The sequence below is a fragment of the Oncorhynchus mykiss genome, chromosome 5 (assembly GCF_013265735.2).
Source record: "Oncorhynchus mykiss isolate Arlee chromosome 5, USDA_OmykA_1.1, whole genome shotgun sequence".
Lineage (NCBI taxonomy): Eukaryota > Metazoa > Chordata > Actinopteri > Salmoniformes > Salmonidae > Oncorhynchus > Oncorhynchus mykiss.
In genome coordinates, this window is record NC_048569.1 from 88,687,903 (window position 1) to 88,699,326 (window position 11,424).

The 11,424-nt window shown below is 47.2% G+C and overlaps 1 protein-coding gene across 2 annotated transcripts in view; it reads left to right on the forward strand.

The window, feature by feature from the left end:
* LOC110524761 (phosphatidylinositol 3-kinase regulatory subunit gamma) overlaps positions 1 to 11,424 on the forward strand; it is a 323,905-nt gene that overhangs the window by 31,918 nt on the left and 280,563 nt on the right. The window lies entirely within an intron of this gene.

The window sequence follows — 11,424 nt, forward strand, 5'->3', positions numbered from 1 at the left end:
AAAAAGACCTTGCCTTAACACATGCAGCAGAAATCCACCATCAGACAGTCAAAGGCAGGCCAAGCTTGCGGCTAGGCTGGGGTTTGCAGAGCATAGACTAGAGTAGCGTAGTGTGTAGCCAGAATAGATTTGCTTGCTTCCAGCTGCACTGGGGTCGGACAGGCTTCCCGTTTAGATTAAGACACTGCGGAGCCAGCGTGAGATATGGCTCGGAGAACATACTACATTTCAGAGATGAGAATTGTCGTTGTCCCATTATCCCAACTGTTACACAGAGAAGATTGGACGATTGCTAGTTTTCGTCCTGGTGCTAGGTATTAGTAGTCACAGCAGCCATTGTGGGATGGCACGTCGCGTTGCGTTGAACAACAAAGGAGCTGATTGGCTGACTCTGCCATTCCAAAATGCCTGCTGTGGCTTCTGCTACCTAGCATGGGGACGAAAAGGGCAATTTTCCGGATAAACTGTCATGTATTTCTAGGAGTGGTGGGTGTAGAGTCAGGCGCAGAGAGCAAACTTCCAAAGAAATGTGTTTATTTTGCGTAGTCTAGCCAAACAAACAGGCAATGCCCATAGAACACGTATGTCTCCAAAACAGGGAAAGAACATAATACGCAGACAAAACAAACAAAGGAATAAGAGATTGGTGGCAGCTAGTAGGCCGGTGACGGCGACCGCCGAGCACCGCCCGAACAGGGAGAGGAGCCACCTTCGGTGGGAGCTAGTAGACCGGTGACGACGACCGCCGAGCACCGCCCGAACAGGGAGAGGAGCCACCTTCGGTGGGAGCTAGTAGACCGGTGACGACGACCGCCGAGCACCGCCCGAACAGGGAGAGGAGCCACCTTCAGTGGGAGCTAGTAGACCGGTGACGACGACCGCCGAGCACCGCCCGTACAGGAAGAGGAGCCACCATCGGTGGGAGCTAGTAGACCGGTGACGACGACCGCCGAGCACCGCCCGTACAGGAAGAGGAGCCACCATCGGTGGGAGCTAGTAGACCGGTGACGACGACCGCCGAGCACCGCCCGTACAGGAAGAGGAGCCACCATCGGTGGGAGCTAGTAGACCGGTGACGACGACCGCCGAGCACCGCCCAAACAGGGAGAGGAGCCACCTTCGGTGGGAGCTAGTAGACCGGTGACGACGACCGCCGAGCACCGCCCGAACAGGGAGAGGAGCCACCTTCGGTGGGAGCTAGTAGACCGGTGACGACGACCGCCGAGCACCGCCCGAACAGGGAGAGGAGCCACCTGCGGTGGGAGCTAGTAGACCGGTGACGACGACTGCCGAGCACCGCCGAACAGGAAGAGGAGCCACCTTCGGTGGAAGTCGTGACATAAACGGTAAATCTTTTCTGTGTAACTGTTGGAATAATGGAACAATTCTGAGTACAATGCCATTTCTCATCCCTGGATTGAGGTGTGTTTTCCGAGCCATATTGCACACCGGCTCCGTGGTGTCCTAATCTAAACAGGAAGCCTGTCCGACTCCAGTGCAGCTGGAAGCAAGCGTAGGGTCGTAATCTTTTCTGGCTGCCTAGTGTATAGCTTGAGAGAGAGTGGTTGCATGAACACTTCTCCTGGCAGGATAAGGAGCTGGCAAATTGCCTTGGCTGTTAACACTAATGTACCTCTGACTGTCTGGGGAGATCCAGGCCAGGGCTGCTCTCAACCCCACTCAAGCCTAGGGAGAGAGGCTGTTAGCTTGGCAATGAACGGACAGTAGTGCTATCATCTGGATCTGTAATGGTATTGACCTCTGTCCATACTAATGGGCAGAGAGAGAGAGGCATTTTCACAGTCATTTTACAGATGGATGGAGAGGGAGAGAACAACGTTCTGATGGAGGAAAGGAGAAAGATAAATTAGTTATTCAGTGGAAGAACACTGTCCCAAATAGCACCCTATTCCCTATATAGTGCACTACTTTGGACCAGAGCCCTATTCCCTATATAGTGCACTACTTTGGACCAGAGCACTGAGTAGTGCACTACATAAGGAATGGGGTGCCATTTGAACCTGAGAGGGACTAGAACAGTACAGTAGTGAGAACCTGAGAGGGACTAGAACAGTACAGTAGTGAGAACCTGAGAGGGACTAGAACAGTACAGTAGTGAGGACCTGAGAGGGACTAGAACAGTACAGTAGTGAGAACCTCAGAGGGACTAGAACAGTACAGTAGTGAGAACCTGAGAGGGACTAGAACAGTACAGTAGTGAGAACCTGAGAGAGACTAGAACAGTACAGTAGTGAGAACCTGAGAGGGACTAGAACAGTACAGTAGTGAGAACCTGAGAGGGACTAGAACAGTACAGTAGTGAGGACCTGAGAGGGACTAGAACAGTACAGTAGTGAGAACCTCAGAGGGACTAGAACAGTACAGTAGTGAGAACCTGAGAGGGACTAGAAAAGTACAGTAGTGAGGACCTGAGAGGGACTAGAACAGTACAGTAGTGAGGACCTGAGAGGGACTAGAACAGTACAGTAGTGAGAACCTGAGAGGGACTAGAACAGTACAGTAGTGAGGACCTGAGAGGGACTAGAACAGTACAGTAGTGAGAACCTGAGAGGGACTAGAACAGTACAGTAGTGAGGACCTGAGAGGGACTAGAACAGTACAGCAGTGAGGACCTGAGAGGGACTAGAACAGTACAGTAGTGAGGACCTGAGAGGGACTAGAACAGTACAGTAGTGAGGACCTGAGAGGGACTAGAACAGTACAGTAGTGAGGACCTGAGAGGGACTAGAACAGTACAGTAGTGAGGACCTGAGAGGGACTAGAACAGTACAGTAGTGAGGACCTGAGAGGGACTAGAACAGTACAGTAGTGAGGACCTGAGAGGGACTAGAACAGTACAGTAGTGAGGACCTGAGAGGGACTAGAACAGTACAGTAGTGAGGACCTGAGAGGGACTAGAACAGTACAGTAGAGAGGACCTGAGAGGGACTAGAACAGTACAGTAGTGAGGACCTGAGAGGGACTAGAACAGTACAGTAGTGAGGACCTGAGAGGGACTAGAACAGTACAGTAGTGAGGACCTGAGAGGGACTAGAACAGTACAGTAGTGAGGACCTGAGAGGGACTAGAACAGTACAGTAGTGAGGACCTGAGAGGGACTAGAACAGTACAGTAGTGAGGACCTGAGAGGGACTAGAACAGGCTTTAATCATGGGTTTGACTTGTTTCCTACCCCCACCTGGGATAACCCCCATTCTCAATGCTCCCATTGTGTTGACATTTTAGCTTGCTGGAGAAGGCGGTGTAGGACTTGGCAGAGAGTAGACGTTGTGTGTGTGTGCGTGCACGTGTGTGTGTGTATGTAGTGGGTTATCTGAGAGCGTTAGTCAATCGGGGGTACAGGGTGCCAACTGTCAGGGCTTGCAAGGAGAAAAGAGTCTCTGTGGTACAGTAGAATGAAGGATAGAGCTGAATCAGCGCTCCACTGACTCACACCTCAAGGACACACGATTCGAATGTGAGAACCAACACTGCTCTTCACAAGCAGATCATTCAGTTCAGTCACCACTTCTCCAAAATAAATGCCTCCGCCTATTAAAGTGAGAAATGTCTCCCTTGGCTGACTGTTTCCTCTGCTGCACCGAAACCTACAATATTGTGAAACAGTCTGGATAATTACTGTTCATGCAGTCAACTGGTTCCAATTCACATAATTCATTTCAATCACACTTTTCATAGTCAATTCCGTTTCTATACACACTGAAATGTTAGCACAAATTACAGTTGTGTATAATGGCATCAGCACTGGCACTTGGTTTTTAAAAGGTCAGTTGGAATATGAAAGGCAATGAGGGAATAGCATGTAATGTTGATACATGCCGATGTCAGTTCTTTGTACACTAGTGGAAACATTGAGCTTTTCTTTGAACCTGATATTCAGGTAATTGAACACACAACCTCAGACGGTTGAACTTGGTTGGGATTCTCCTGTGCCAGGAGTTTACCCCCATCTGCTTGCTTTCATGCCCTCAAGTTTAACACTTCCTCTTGCATCCCTCACCTCCTGTACCCGTTCAGCATGCTAAGGTCTCACAAAGAGACAGACAGAGACAGCCACAGGATGGAAGAATTAATGCCTCAGCAAATAAGGCCTAGGCAGTTGTGTTGACACAGGTGCTGTGATGTTTCTCCTCTCCCTCTGGCCCTCAGCCTGCCTTGTCCATTTGCCGCCTGCCCTTTCAATGCACAGCTTATATCTCCATGTTCTCCTGGCTTTAATCGTGTCATCATCAAAACATTTAGTTTGAGTCTATAGAACTGTGACAAGAGGAAGTGAGGGTATTCCTAAAGGTATTCCGGAATGTTGTGTGTGATCCGAATAGGAACCCACAGAAACATGGAAGGGAGCATGTGCTTGCTTCCACAGACACACTGCCATAGTAACAGGGCTTGTATTACTGGGTGTTTACTGAGGCAGCACAGGTTAAGCACACTGGCCCACTGTCCCATCTTGGACAGATGAACGGACCACCACTACATACTCTCTCACACACTATGCCGGCTCTACAGATCACGGCTCGGAGCCAAAAATGGTGTTTCTTTGATGCTTCTGAAATCCCATTCCTTTTTGTGTGCACTATGCATAGCCTATAGCTTGTTTATCTGTATGTATTCAGGAGACTTGTTTATACAGTGCCTTCAGAAAATATTCACACCCCTTGACTTTTCCCACATTTTGATGTGTTACAGCCTCAATTTAAAATTGATTAAATCCAACACAACACATCGCTGAGTACCACTTCATATTTTCAAGCAGGATGGTGGCTGCATCATGTTATGGGTATGCTTGTCATTGGCAAGGACTAGAGAGTTTTTTAGGATAAAACTAAATGGAATAGAGCTAAGCACAGGCAAAATCCTAGAGGAAAACCTGGTTCAGTCTGCTTTTCCATTCAACAGGAAAATAACCTAAACCACAAGGCCAAATCTACACTGGAGTTGCTTACAAAGATGACATTGAATGTTAGCCTAAATACAGATACAGTTTTGACTTAAATCGACTTGAACATCTATGGCAAGACTAGAAAATCGCTGTCTAGCAATGATCAACAACCAACTTGACAGAGTTTGAAGAATTTAAAAAACAATAATGTGAAAATATTGTACAATCCAGATGTGCAAAGCTCTTAGAAAGATGTGCAAAGCTCAGAACGACTCCCAGCTGTAATCACTGCCAAGGGTTATTCTAACATGTATTGACTCGGGGGTGTGAATACTTCCGTAAATTAGATATTTCTGTATTTCTTTTTCAATATATTTGCAAAAAAATCTACAAACATGTTTTCACGTTGTCATTATGGGTTATTGTGTGTAGATGGGCGATGTTTTATTTATTTAATCCATTTTGAATTCAGGCTGTAACACAAAATGTGAAATATGTCATGGGGTATGAATACTTTCTGAAGGCACTGTGTGTGTGTATTCAGAGGACCTGTTTATATTTGTGTATTCAGAGGACCTGTTTATATGTGTGTATTCAGGGGACTTGTTTATATGTGTGTATTCAGGGGACTTGTTTATACAGTATGTGTGTATGTGTGTATTCAGGGGACTTGTTTATATTTGTGTATTCAGAGGACCTGTTTATACAGTATGTGTGTATGTGTGTATTCAGGGGACTTGTTTATATTTGTGTATTCAGAGGACCTGTTTATACAGTATGTGTGTATGTGTGTATTCAGGGGACTTGTTTATGTGTGTATTCAGGGGACTTGTTTATATTTGTGTATTCAGAGGACCTGTTTATACAGTATGTGTGTATGTGTGTCTATCTGTCTGTTCAGATGACTTGATTATACAGTTCATTAGGATACTTTTTCCACATTTTGTTACGTTACAGCCTTAATCTAAAATGGATTCAATACACATTTTTCCTCTTCAATCTAAACACAATACCCTGTAATGACAAAGAGAAAACGGGTTTTTAGAAAATATTCCAAATGGATTAAAAATAAAAACAATAAATAACTTATGTACATAAGTATACAGACCCTTTGCTGTGAAACTCAAATTGAACTCAGGTGCATTTTGTTTCCATTGATCATCCTTGAGATGTTTCTACAACTTGATTGGAATCCACCTGTAGTAATTCAATTGCTTGGATATGATGTTGAAAGGCTCGCACCTGTCTATATATCTCACAGTTGACAGTGCATGACAGAGCAAAAACCAAGCCATGAGGTCGAAGGAATTGTCTGTAGAGCTCCGGGACAGGATTGTGTCGATGCACAGATCTGGGGAAGGGTACCAAAACATTTCTGCAGCATTGAAGGTCCCGAAGAACACAGTGGCCTCCATCATTCTTAAATGGAAGAAGTTTGGAACCACCAAGACTCATCCTAAAACTGGCCGACCGGCCAAACTGGGCAAACCTCTCCTATCCCCTCTCCTATCCTCTCTCCTCCCCACGTCCCCTCTCCTATCCCCTCTCCTCCCCACGTCCCCTCTCCTATCCCCTCTCCTATCCCCTCTCCTCCCCACCTCTCTTCCCCACCTCTCCTATCCCCTCTCCTATCCCCTCTCATATCCCTGTCTCCCTTTCCCTCTCCTTTCCCCTCTCTCCTCCCCCCTATCCTTTCCCCTCTCTCCTCCCCCCTCTCCCCCTCTCCCCACTCTCCTTTTCCCTCTCTCCTCCCCCTCTCCCCCTATCCTTACCCCTCTCATCTCCCTCTCTCCCCCTATCCTTTCCCCTCTCTCCTCCCCCCTTTCCTTTCCCCTCTCTTCTCCCCCTCTCCCCATATCCTTTCCCCTCTCTTCTCCCTCTCTCCCCCTATCCTTTCCCCTCTCTCCTCCCCCCTATCCTTTCCCCTCTCTCCTCCCCCTCTCCCCTCTCTCCTCCCCCTCTCCCCACTCTCCTTTTTCCTCTCTCCTCCCCCTCTCCCCCTATCCTTTTCCCTCTCTCCTCTCCCCCTCTCCCGCCTTTCCTTTTCCCTCTCTCCTCCCCCTCTCCCCTATCCTGTTCCCTCTCTCCTCCCTTCTCCCCTATCCCACTATCCTTTCCCCTCTCTTCTCCCTCTCCCCCCTATCCTTTTCCATCTCTCCTCTCTCCTCCCCCTATCCTTTCCCCTCTCTTCTCCCCCTCTCCCCCTATCCTTTCCCCTCTCTTCTCCCTCTCTCCCCCTATCCTCTCCCCTCTCTCCTCCCCCTCTCCCCACTCTCCTTTCCCCTCTCTCCTCTGCCCTCTCTCCTCCCCCTCTCCCCACTCTTTTTTCCCCTCTTTCCTCTCCCCCCTATCCTTCTCCTCTCTCTTCTCCCCCCTCTCCTATCTTCTTATCTGCCATGTTTCTATTTCACAGTATATTTCTAATATGAGACATTTTCCCCCTACTCTTTGAAAGTCCCTACATTTCTATAGTATGTGGGTATGTATGCGTGCGTAGGTGCGCACATTTGACAGTCGGACGTTTTCCACCGATCTCTTTGTGGACGTATAATGACATCCTCAAACCTTTTCTCCTCTTTATATAATCTATACGTCCCTCTGGTCTCCAGAAGCAGTGTGTGATTCTGATCGGGCTCAGGCAGGAAAGTCATTATCGTCAAGTCGGACTCCTGTAATCAGCTCTCACAAGGCTACGTCTCTTTGAAATGAAGACCAGGGGGAATGATTGTAGATGGAGAAAAGCACACAGAAGCTGATAACACCTGTATTTACCATCTGAGGCTTGGACAGATTCGCTCTTGTTCTTTCATTCTTTCTCTTTCCACATGTTTACTTGCAATTATTGGTTGGAGGAAATGAGTGTCACACAAGATTCAAACAACGCCATGATGGTTTAAAGCCAGCCTTTACTGTAGATAGAGGGGCGATGCAGATATACTGTAATTGGTTCTCATACAGAAGGTTATCTCTATCCCATAGCTCAGTCAGTGTGTTGGAAACCAGCACATCTATGTGATGATAGATGAAATATTACAGTCTGTAAAGATTACTATGTATTATTAATGGACAGAGCCCCCCCCCCCCTCCCTCTCTCTCTCTCTCTCTCTCTCCCTCTCTCTCTCTGTCTCTCTCTCTCTCTCTCTCTCTCTCTCTCTCTCTCTCTCTCTCTCTCTCTCTCTCTGTCTCTCTGTCTCTCTCTGTCTCTCTCTCTCTGTCTCTCTCTCTCTCTGTCTTTCTCTGTCTCTCTGTCTCTGTCTCTCTCTCTCTCTCTCTCTCTCTCTCTCTCTCTCTCTGTGTGTGTGTGTCTCTCTGTCTCTTTGTCTCTGTCTCTGTCTGTCTGTCTGTCTCTCTCTCTCTCTCTCTCTCTCTCTCTCTCTCTCTCCGTTTCTCAAGTCTAGTTAATCACATTTTCACTTCTATCATGTTGTGATGTTCTTCTGGTTGGAACCGTCACAGACCCTACCCCTTCAGTCTGGCGCCGTCTCTCTCTCTCTCTGTCTCTGTCTCTCTCTCTCTCTCTCTCTCTCTCTCTCTCTCTCTCCGTTTCTCAAGTCTAGTTAATCACATTTTCACTTCTATCATGTTGTGATGTTCTTCTGGTTGGAACTGTCAGACCCCACCCCTTCAGTCTGGCGCCGTCATCTCTCCTCTTTATGTTCTACCTCTCCAGCCCTCTCTCCATTCCTCCATCTTCTCCTCTGTCATTCCTTCTCTCATTTGGACTGGAGCAGGGCAGCTAGAACCAGTTTTGATGGATGTCCTTTCTGTTTGGCTTCACCCTGGGTTCTGCTGAACGGAAAGGTTGAGTAAGTCCACAAATATACCCACATTTATATTATATTTAAAAAGTTTATAATTAGTGAATGCCATAATATTAGCTGAAATTGAATTTTTTTCAAAGCCATTTTAGCTATTGCACTAGCTATTCTGTCCGAACTGATTTACAAATCATGGGAATTTGTCGAGCTATGAAGACATTGCCTCCCTCTGTAGCCAGGCAGGCCCCGGCTAAAGACAGTATGAGACACTTACTAGCAAAAGTTTGTGCTATGAAACATACAACTTCTTTGCTAGATTAATGATAGTGTTGTTAGATAATGTAAGGAAAGTCAATTTAAAAACTTGATGTGAATTTATTTGGATTTGCAGCTGTTGTTGCTAAGTAATGAACCTGCTAGCTTCTGAAATAACTTAGTCATCCTTTAATAAGACACTTCTACAGAAATGAGTATAAAATACATTATGGGTTTAGTGTTTCTCTAATATAGCCTGGAGCCTGACTGCATGGCTTTGGGGAGATGATGATGGGCGTACAGTAGAAAGTCTCTTAGACCACATGGTCTGATGACAAGTACCTCACATCACCACTGATCAAAGCATCAAGGCCAGGAAGTTACTCAAAGTTCCCTCTGATGTCTTGGTCCATCAGAGATCCTCTTTAAAGAGAAACAGCGTTGGAAAGAAACATGGCTCATTTTGATTCGCCACATTCCTCCCTCTCTCACCCAAGATAAATGGTAGAAGTGACTGGTTTCCGTTTGGGACCAGGGTAATAAGGAATGTCTTGGCCGGGTCTGAAAGCAGCTCTTACTTCAACACTGTCTCATTTCCCTGTTGGTTTATAAAGGAGGAGGCAGTATGCCACGATGGAGGGCGGTGACCATTACTCTGCTCATACAAACCACATAACTGATAATGAGGCCTCAGTCACATTGTAATGTTTAAGGCCCTTGGCCCTGTTCTAAAGGAACACAGCATCTGGCCAGGCAAGGCAAGGCCTATGGGACTTCTGCTGCAATTCTGAAGTCATTATTTTAGTGTAAAAAGGAAGGAACAAGTCGAACAGGGAGGTCAACTTTGTCAACGTCAACAGAGCCTCTCTCTCTGGGATCTACAGGACCGGTGTAAACACATAGAGCTGTTACTATGACGACGGTGGAATGTCCCGGGATGTGCTGCGGCCCTGTGGCCGGCCAGAGGTTTGAGCTGTCAGTTTGCGGCCTGACTCCACCACATCATTGCAGGCTGCCATGTTGACTCCTAATCCCCCAGCCGCTCCCCCTAGCTCTCTATCTTGGCCCTCCTTCAGGCCCCGCCTGGATTCTAGGACATCCTGTCCAAGCCAAGGTAAGCCAGGCCAGAGCATGCAAGGCCACACAGCCTGTGTCCTCCTCCTACCTCTCAGGGAAAATAACAACAGTGCTCTGGATGGAGCTTGTGGCCAGGGCCTCACCCACTACATCTGGCTCTCTGCAGCCCAGCACAAGCTTTCAGGTCTGGGGTGCACCATGGGCTTTGGCTTGGCCGCTGGGGCCTTTTCACTCTCATATTTCGATCCATCTTCCCTGTTTCTCTGTCTGGATCTCTGTTTCTCTTGTCTCTCTCTCTCTCTCACTCTCTCTCTCCCTCACTCTCACTCTCTCTCTCGTTCTCTCTCCCTTCTCTTTCTTTCTTCCTATCCCCTTGTCTCTCCAGTAGAAAGGGCCAGGAGGTCTCCCAGCTAGACACACTCCTGTCCTCTTCTTAATTATTATTATCGAGGGATGTGACAAATGGAAACATTTTCTTAAAGTTTAAACTGTTTTCCTTTAGAATTATAAGAACAAATTCTTTACATTCCATGTGAATTCACTATGCAGAATATGGACCTGTTGCGTATTGTGGTCCTGTTGCGTATTGTGGTCCTGTTGCGTATTGTGGTCCTGTTGCGTATTGTGGTCCTGTTGCTTATTGTGGTCCTGTTGCGTATTGTGGTCCTGTTGCGTATTGTGGTCTTGTTGCGTATTGTGGTCCTGTTGCGTATTGTGGTCCTGTTGCGTATTGTGGTCTTGTTGCTTATTGTGGTCCTGTTGCGTATTGTGGTCTTGTTGCGTATTGTGGTCCTGTTGCGTATTGTGGTCCTGTTGCGTATTGTGGTCCTGTTGCGTATTGTGGTCTTGTTGCGTATTGTGGTCCTGTTGCGTATTGTGGTCTTGTTGCGTATTGTGGTCCTGTTGCGTATTGTGGTCTTGTTGCGTATTGTGGTCTTGTTGCGTATTGTGGTCTTGTTGCGTATTGTGGTCTTGTTGCGTATTGTGGTCTTGTTGCGTATTGTGGTCTTGTTGCGTATTGTGGTCTTGTTGCGTATTGTGGTCTTGTTGCGTATTGTGGTCCTGTTGCGTATTGTGGTCTTGTTGCGTATTGTGGTCTTGTTGCGTATTGTGGTCCTGTTGCGTATTGTGGTCCTGTTGCGTATTGTGGTCTTGTTGCGTATTGTGGTCCTGTTGCGTATTGTGGTCCTGTTGCGTATTGTGGTCCTGTTGCGTATTGTGGTCTTGTTGCGTATTGTGGTCCTGTTGCGTATTGTGGTCCTGTTGCGTATTGTGGTCTTGTTGCGTATTGTGGTCCTGTTGCGTATTGTGGTCCTGTTGCGTATTGTGGTCTTGTTGCGTATTGTGGTCCTGTTGCGTATTGTGGTCTTGTTGCGTATTGTGGTCTTGTTGCGTACTGTGGTCCTGTTGTGTAAGAAGGCTGTTCGCTGC